Genomic DNA, 9,206 nt, shown 5'->3' on the forward strand with positions numbered 1-9,206 from the left:
GAAGTGAAGGAGAAGGAGGGAGGGGTCCGCGGGGATGGGGAGGGAGGAAGGGAAGAGGGAGGAGGGCGTGATGACCCCGGAATGTAAATGATGACGTCCCCTGGAATATCGAAGACAGAGGGTCGTGAAGGTGCATATTCAATGGACGCGGCGGTGAATATGGAACGGAGGGCGTCGCGTATACTGTGTGGAGGCGACCGCGGCCAGTCTCCTCCCGGGGCCTGCTCAGGTCGCCGCGCCCTCCCGTAGGCGGCGGCGGCGGCGGCGGCGGCGAAGGAGACAGCCGCTGGAAATCCTCGCCGTGAAGGTCTCCGCTAACCGCCCCACCACGCACTGCCGCTAGAGTCTCCGCTGCGCCGCCGTCTGTGATGCCGCCGCCGCTGCCGCCGTCATCCCTGCCGCCACGCCACGCAACACAAAGCTACTCGGATCCGGACTAACCGTACTTGTGCCACGCCTGTTCGGATCCGGAGCTGCAGTGCCCGAAATAAACAAAAGTTGGCAAAAATATATCTCTAGTCACCACAATCACCATCTTCGCCGCCGCCGCCGCCACAGCCGCCGCCAAATTGTGAACGCCGTGCCATTCTTCAGTGCAACATGTGCATGGGTGTGCGTGTGCGTGTGTGCGTACCGCGTGTGTCCTGTGTACCGTAGTGTGTCGCGTGGGGCGCCTGTGTGTGTCAGGTGAGGCGCGGTGCAGATGGCAGTGAAGGGCGCCACACAAACACTACGACAAGACGGCGCCCCTTCTCCCCCCTCCGCCCCCAACCCCCTGCCCCTCCACCAGTCCTCTACAGTCCGTACCCCAGCACACACACACACACACACACACGCACACACAAAGCGGTGGTGTTATGAACGTAAGTAAACAAATTCTTGCTTCGTATTTGAAATAATGTTTTAAGAGAGAGAGAGAGAGAGAGAGAGAGAGAGAGAGAGAGAGAGAGAGAGAGAGAGAGAAAGCTTGAGTGGAGGGAGGGGAAGAGAAATCATGGACAGACATGCACAAACACGGATGCCCGAACACACACACACACACACACACACACACACACACACACACACACACACACACACACACACACACACACACACACACACACACACACACACACACAGTTGTCGTTATTATCATTATTATTATTATTATTATTATCATTATCATTATTAACACAATTAGCAGAAATTGAAATAGTAGTAGTAGTAGTAGTAGCAAAATGTAATAATGACGAAATAAATCTACAAATACTATACTACTAAAACAACTACAACTAAAACAAATACTACCACTACTACTACAACCACCACCACAAAAAAAAAAAAAAAAATCACGCTCAAAACGACCCAGTAGATCTCATTCCCTGCCAGCCAGCCCCAATCAGCCCCAATCAGACCCCGGTCCCCGCCACTAATCACGCCAGGTAATGCCTCCCCCGGGCCGTCCTCACCTGGGGGAGCGTGACAGCGCCCCTGGGATCACCTTGGCGCTAATTAAGCCCCTGACAGGTGTTGCGGCTCATTAAGGCGTGATCAGTGCACCTGTGTCTCATCTCATTGCCCGTTTCCTCAGGTGTAGGCGCGCGGGCACACATACACACGCACACACACACAGACAGACACACACATACACACGCACACACACACAGACACAGACACAGACAGACAGACACACACACACACACACACACACACACACACACACACACACACACACACACACACACACACACACACGAACACGCACACGCACACATACGTACAGTACACCATACACACATGATGGTGAAATTGTTGTTTTTGTTGTTGTTATTGTTATTGTTGTTGTGGTAGTGGTGGTGGTGGAGATTAATATTATCATTACTATTATTACTATTATTATTATTATCATCAGTAGTAGTAGTAGTAGTAGTAGTAGTAGTAGTAGTAGTAGTAGTAGTAGTAGTAGTAGTAGTAGTAATGATAAAAAATCTAATGATGAAAACAATAATAATAATAATAATAATAATAATAATAATAATAATAATAATAATAACAACAACAATAATAAAAAAAATACACAGAGAAAAAAAAATAATAGTAACGATAATAACAACAACAAAACCATTACAATATCACGCTCACCATTCAAACCCATTACCTACACCTCTCCAATCACCATTCACCATTCCTTCCCATTACTTTTCACCATTCCACCCACCATTCCCCAACTAATCCCCAATCCCCACTTCAACTGATTGGGGGCGCGGTAAGTGAGGCTCCGCAAGGATTCTAACACCACCGCCATTCCCCGCCATTCCCCGCCACCGCCGCCATTCCCCGCTAGTCTGTATTACCCTGTCGCGGCGATTACAGGTGTGTGTGTGTGTGTGTGTGTGTGTGTGTGTGTGTGTGTGTGTGTGTGTTTATTTTTTTTTTTTTCAATGTGGTTGCGTGTTTGCTTTTAGTTATTTAGGTTAGCTACTACTACTACTACTACTACTACTACTACTACTACTACTACTACTACTACTACTACTACTACTACTGGCACATGTTTTTTTTTTCAATATAATTAACGGCAGTAGTAGTAGTAGTAGTAGTAGTAGTAGTAGTAGTAGTAGTAGTAGTGTGGAGGAGGTGGTGGTGGTGGTAGTGGTGTCGGTAATTAAAAACAGAGGCGAGAATATAAATCACAAATATATTATGACCGACATACTGAGCCAATATAACACACACACACACACACACACACACACACACACACACGAACACACGTCAATGAGATATAGAGGTAAATAGGACAGGTGTGTGTGTGTGTGTGTGTGTGTGTGTGTGTGTGTGTGTGTGTGTGTGTGTGTGTGTGTGTGTGTGTGTGTGTGTGTAGGGAACAGATATTTAGACAGGTAAACGAAAGAGCTGGTGGATAGGTGAGTGGAGAGACAGGTGTGGATAGATAGGTGTGAAGGTGGACAGGTATGAAAGTGGACAGGTGTGGAACAGGTATGGAAGTGGATAGATATATAATGACAGGTATATAGAGACAGGTATGGAGATGGAGGTGTGGGACAGGTGTGGGACAGGTGTGTGGTAGAGGTATGTGGGTCAGGTACAGGTGTGTGGTACAGGTGTGTGGTACAGGTGTGTTAGGAAGAAGTTTGTAAAGTAAAAGTACACTTGTTCATGTTTTTCTACTTTCCCATTTTCTTTTTATTTCATTTCTCCATTTTTCCTCTTTACCCGTTTTTTTTATTTATTCTTTATTAATTTTTCCATTTTATGTTTTCTCGTTATCTATTTTCCTATTTTCTTTTCTTCTTTTCTATTTAATTCCCTGTTTCACCTTCTTTTTTCTCTCACATTCCTTTTCTTTCTCCCTCTTATTCCTCTTCTCCATAAAACAAAAATAATAATAATAATAATAATAATAATAATAATAATAATAATAATAATAATAATAATACACAATACAATTACAAAAAAATACACAAATACACACACAGTAAAAGCAATACACGAGCTCAAAATTAATAAAACAAATCGCTACACACACACACACACACACACACACACACACACACACACACACACACACACACACACACACACACACACAAGTAAAAAAATAAATATATACACCACGTTTGGACAACTATTATGAATTTTAACCCTGATAAAACACGAGAGAGAGAGAGAGAGAGAGAGAGAGAGAGAGAGAGAGAGAGAGAGAGAGAGAGAGTATATGAATTAGTGTCCCGAAAACGTTAACAAAATACACGAGAAATGGAGCGAAGTAATGTGTGTGTGTGTGTGTGTGTGTGTGTGTGTGTGTGTGTGTGTGTGTGTGTGTGTGTGTGTGTGTGTGTGTGTGTGTGTGTGTTTAATTAATATCAGACAGACAAACACCGCGAGGGTCAAAAATTAATAACTAGTGTTTAATGCGGTTATCTGCGTGTGCGTGGTGTGTGTGTGTGTGTGTGTGTGTGTGTCCCCACCCTCACTTGATGAAGATTCACATACAAACGAATAAAGCTACGACACACACACACACACACACACACACACACACACACACACACACACACACACACACACACACACACACACACACACGTTATATCATGCTGTTGGTGGACACTGAATATAATTGTTTTGTGTTGTTTGAAAATATGATGAAACTGCAGCGCGAGAGAGAGAGAGAGAGAGAGAGAGAGAGAGAGAGAGAGAGAGAGAGAGAGAGAGAGAGAGAGAGAGAGAGAGAGAGAGAGAGAGAGAGAGATAATGAAAGAAACGAAGAAAATGACAAGAGAAAGAGAGAGAGAGAGAGAGAGAGAGAGAGAGAGAGAGAGAGAGAGAGAGAGAGAGAGAGAGAGAGAGAGAGAGAGAGAGAGAGAGACAACACCAAAACAAAAAGAAATACACCAAACAAATACCATTAATAACCTACAAAACACACACACACACACACACACACACACACACACACACACACACACACACACACACACACACACACACGGGCCGACCAGTAAATAAATAAATGAATGAATGAATGAATGCAGAAGTGAATAATTAAACAAACACGTGGTTCATTAATCCCTCGCCCCGCCAGCCAAACAAGTAAATGAATAAATAAACAAACACATAAACAAACTACAAACAGAAAACGGGAGGAGGAGGAGGAGGAGGAGGAGGAGGAGGAGGAGGAGGAGGAGGATGGGCGAAAGGGGACGGGAAGAGGAGAGGGGAAGAGGAGGAGGGAAAGGGGGAAGAGGAGGAGGGGAAAGGGATGAGGGGAAAAGGAGGGAGAGGGGAAGAGGAGAGGAGGAAAGAGGATGAGGGAAAGAGGAGGGAAAGAGAAGAGGGGAAGAGGAGAGGGGGAAAAGGATGAGGAAGAGGATGGGGAGAAGATATGGAGAGGGAAGAGGAGGAAGAGGGTGAGGGGAAGAGGACGGGGAAAAGGAGGTGGTTATCGCTTCTCCCCTTCCCCCTCTCTCTCTCTCTCTCTCTCTCTCCCTCCCCTTAAAACTGATCATTACGAAAAAGAAATATTAAATCACGCCCCCCCTTCCCCTTTTCCCCTCATTCCCCTCACTATCCCCCCCTTTCCCCTCACTCCCCCCTTCCCCTCTCTCTTGTTCAGTCAAAAAAAAAAACATGTCGGGGCGAACAATTATGAAATGGTACGTTAGATTTTCATATCCAGTGTTATTTGTTGATATTATGAAATGTGTGTGTGTGTGTGTGTGTGTGTGTGTGTGTGTGTGTGTGTGTGTGTGTGTGTGTGTGTGTGTGTGTGTGTGTGTGTGTGTGCAGTATACAGGCTTACATACAAACATACATTACATTTATTTCAATCTATACATTTTCTTTCATTGTATGGGATTGTTGTTGTTGTTGTTGTTGTTGTTGTTGTTATCATCATTATTACTAACAATCTATCATCATTACTCATTACCATTATTAATACAACAACAATAACAACAACAACAACAACAACAACAACAACAACAACTACCACTACTACTACTACTACTACTACTACTACTACTACTACTACTACTACTACTATCTCAACATATTCTTAATTTTCAGCATCCTTCGACACACACACACACACACACACACACACACACACACACAACATTTCCACGTAGACCTATTACAGTACTTCTTGCCCTCTCCTCTTCCTCTTTTCCCTCTTCCTTCCCTCTCCCCGTCCCTTCCTTGCAGCCAGTGTGTGAGGGGAGAAGGGAGAGGGAGAGGGGAAAGGAGAGGAGGGGGAGGGGAGGGGCGACAAGCAGAGGGCAAGGGAGTAATTATATGTAAACAGCCGCCGCGAGAGGGCTGTTGGGCGCCTCAGAATCAGCTGTTTAATTAAAAAATGAATTTCCCCTCTTTTCCTTCCATGTTCTTTCCCCTTTTCTTTCTTTTTTCTCAATTTCTCTTTCTTTTTCCCTGATTTTTCCAATTTTCATTTCTCGTTCATGGATTTCGTTATTTTTTTCTCTCTCTCTCTCTCTCTCTCTCTCTCTCTCTCTCTCTCTCTCTCTCTCTCTCAGTATTTACATTCATTAATTTCACTTTTTTTTATTCTTCAGATCTACGAGGCTTCACTGTTTCAAAAGCAAGAATGATGCATCGACAATAGGCTTCACTGGACTGAATGTGAAGCGCCAACCGAACCACAGGACGGAACAGTGAAGCAGTGAATGAAGCAAACAGTGATCCGGTGATCGAAAATGACTCTGATAATGAAAAGATGAAAAAGGAAATGGAAAAAATTATACGTATAAATTTAGCGAGGCAACCGAGTGAAGCAATGAACGAAGCAGTGAAGCAGTGAATGAACCAGTGATCGAATACGAATGACAGCGAAAATGCAGGAAAATTATGAAAAAGTTTTATGTTGAAAATAGAAGTTCATTATATTTTGTCAACTTCATTTTGGGATTTTGTTGCGTATGTTAGTGAAGCAGTATGTGAAACAGTGAAGCAGTTACGTGAATCAGTGAAGCAGTTCGTGAAACAGCTACGTTAAACAGTGAAGCAAATACGTGAAGCAGTGAAGCAGCTTCGTGAATTAGTGAAGTAGTTACATGAAGCAGTAGGCAAAACAGAGCAGCAGTTACGTGAAGCAGTGAAGCAGTTACGTGAAACAGTGAAGCAGTTACGTGAAACAGTGAAGCAGTTACGTGAAGTGAAGCGAATTGAATTGAGAGATTAAGGAAAATTAGAATTATCAGAGGCGTAAAATAAAAAATGTGATCGATTCCATTGACAAGAAATATATAGATGAAACTAACAATAAGAAATAGTAATGACGATAACGCAGTGAATTAATGTTGTCCCTTGCCACTTTAAAAATGAAATAGTGAATGACGATGAATGACAGATAGGTAAATAAAAAGATTGATTTCCTAAGTTTGAAAAGCGAGAAGGGAAAAAAAAAAATAGTGGAGTGATTTTGTCCCATCAATTTAACAATCATCAAACAACGAAACTCAACTTCAAGCCAATGAAACGACCACTTAAAAAAAAAAAAAAAAAAAAAACCAGCAGATAGTGAATGACGATGAATGACAAAACAGTGAATGAAAGACTGACTTGAAGAAAAAAAAAGCAGTGAATTAATATTGTCCCTTGTCACTTTAAAAATCAAATGGTGAATAACGATGAATTTTATAGGCGAATAAAAAGATTAATTTTCTAAGTTTAAAAGGCGAGAAGGGAAAAAAATACAACGAAACTCAACTTGAAAACAATGAAACTACCACTTGAAAAAAAAAAAAAAAAAAAAAAAATAGTGAAGTGAAGTGAATAAGGTGAATAAAAAAAATGATTTCCAAAGTTTAAACCGCGAGAAAAAAAATTAATGGATTGATTTTGCTTATCAGTTCAACAATCATGAAATAGTGAATGACGGTGAATGACAGAACAGTGAATAAAAGACTGATTTTTCTAAGTTTAAATTAAAGGCGAGAAGGAAAAATTACAACGAAACAACTTTGAACAATGAAACTACGCTTTAAAACTCAGCAAATAGTGAAAGACGATGAACAACAAATGAATGAATTAAAAAAACTGATTTCAAAAGTTTAAAAATGCGAAAGAAAAAAAAAAAAAAAAGTGGATTAATTTTGCTGCTCATCACTTTAACAATCATCAAACAGTGAATGACGATGAATAACAAACAGGCGAATGGAAGACTGATTTCAAGTTTAAAACACGAAGGGAAAAAAATACAACGAAACTGAACTTGGAACAACGAAACTACTTAAAAAAAATAATCAGCAAATAAATACAATGAAGAACAGATAAGATAAAAAAAAAGACTGATTTCTAAGTTTAAAAGGCAAGAAGAAGAAAATAAAAAGTAGATTAAATGTGTCCCTTATCACTTCAACAATCAGTAAATAAATGAATAAAAGACTCATTTCCGAAATTTTAAATGCGAATAGAAAAAAAAAAAGAAAAACACAACTAAACAAAGACAAATTACAGGTAACAATTATATAAAGGTAAGCTGTGGGACCTTTCAATACAGGTGTGCGTCGCTTTTAAGGCCAGAATATGTATAAAAAAATATTAAAAAAAATCATGTCATTAAAATTTTTCCTCGATTACGGACTGAATCATGAAAATCTGAAGAAATATTGATAAAAAAAAACAAGTGTATATTTATTGATTGTCTTTTCTTTATCTGTCCTAAAATCACAAGGGAAAAAACAAAGTATATTTTTTGACTATCTTTTCTTAATTGTCCTAAAGTCGCAAGTAAAATGAAAAAATAAAAAGTATATTCATCGATTGTTTTTTTTTAATTGTTCTAAAGTCGCAAGTAAAAAAAAACAATTATCTACATACCACTACTTAGAACCAACACCAAAACAATCTCAATCTCTTCAGTACCGTACCGCATTTTCATATTCATTCTGGTGACTATTTGGTGCTTTGGTACAGCTTCAGAAACACACGTTGGGATTAGAACAGTGAAGACTCTGGCCCTTAATCTTTTGACCACCATAGACCCTTCGTAGTGTCAATAAAATGGTCTAATCGTATACAAATCGCAAAGTTAAAAATGTGTCCCAGTACTGAAGGGATTAATCTTTAGACCTCCATAGACCTTTCGTAGCGTCAATAAAATGGTCTAATCGTACACAAATCGCAAAGTTAAAAATGTGACCCAGTACTGAAGGGATTAATCTTCTGACCTCCATAGACGCTTCCTAATGTCAATAAAATGTTCTAATCGTACACAAATCTCAAGGTAAAAATGTGTCCCAGTACTGAAGGGGTTAATCTTCTGACCTCCATAGACGCTTCCTAATGTCAATAAAATGATCTAATCGTACACAAATCGCAAAGTTAAAAATGTGACCCAGTACTGAAGGGGTTAATCTTCTGACCTCCATAGACCCTTCGTAGTGTCAATAAAATGGTCTAATCGTACTCAAAAATCATGGTAAAAATGCGTTCAGTACTGAAGGAGTTAAATATATGAAAATGCTTCTTTTTAAGTAATATATATCTAAAACCAGATAAAGATTTTGATTATTTCTTTCATTTCTAGGATCCAAAATTTACGATTCAAGTAGGATATTAAGAATTAACGAGTAAACAAAAAAAAAAAAAGAAAAGAAAGAAGAAAAAAAATAACGTCAAGATTTCTTTTTACCAAATCAAAAAAAAAATACACTAGAAAATAATATTTAACGATAAAT

General features: G+C 40.1%; 1 long non-coding RNA gene across 2 annotated transcripts in view; it reads left to right on the forward strand.

The window, feature by feature from the left end:
• The window catches only part of LOC123502535, a 95,956-nt gene extending 87,669 nt beyond the window's left edge, over positions 1-8,287 (forward strand). The window contains exons 1-2 of one of the 2 annotated variants that reach the window (XR_006674154.1): positions 1-863; positions 6,081-8,287. The exon at positions 1-863 is cut by the window's left edge and continues 535 nt beyond it. This is a non-coding gene — a long non-coding RNA (uncharacterized LOC123502535). The remainder of the gene's footprint in view (positions 864-6,080) is intronic. The other variant, XR_006674155.1, reaches the window with a different exon arrangement.
• The last annotated feature ends 919 nt before the right edge of the window (positions 8,288-9,206 follow it).

Source organism: Portunus trituberculatus, chromosome 12 (genome assembly GCF_017591435.1).
Source record: "Portunus trituberculatus isolate SZX2019 chromosome 12, ASM1759143v1, whole genome shotgun sequence".
Taxonomy (NCBI): Eukaryota; Metazoa; Arthropoda; class Malacostraca; order Decapoda; family Portunidae; genus Portunus; species Portunus trituberculatus.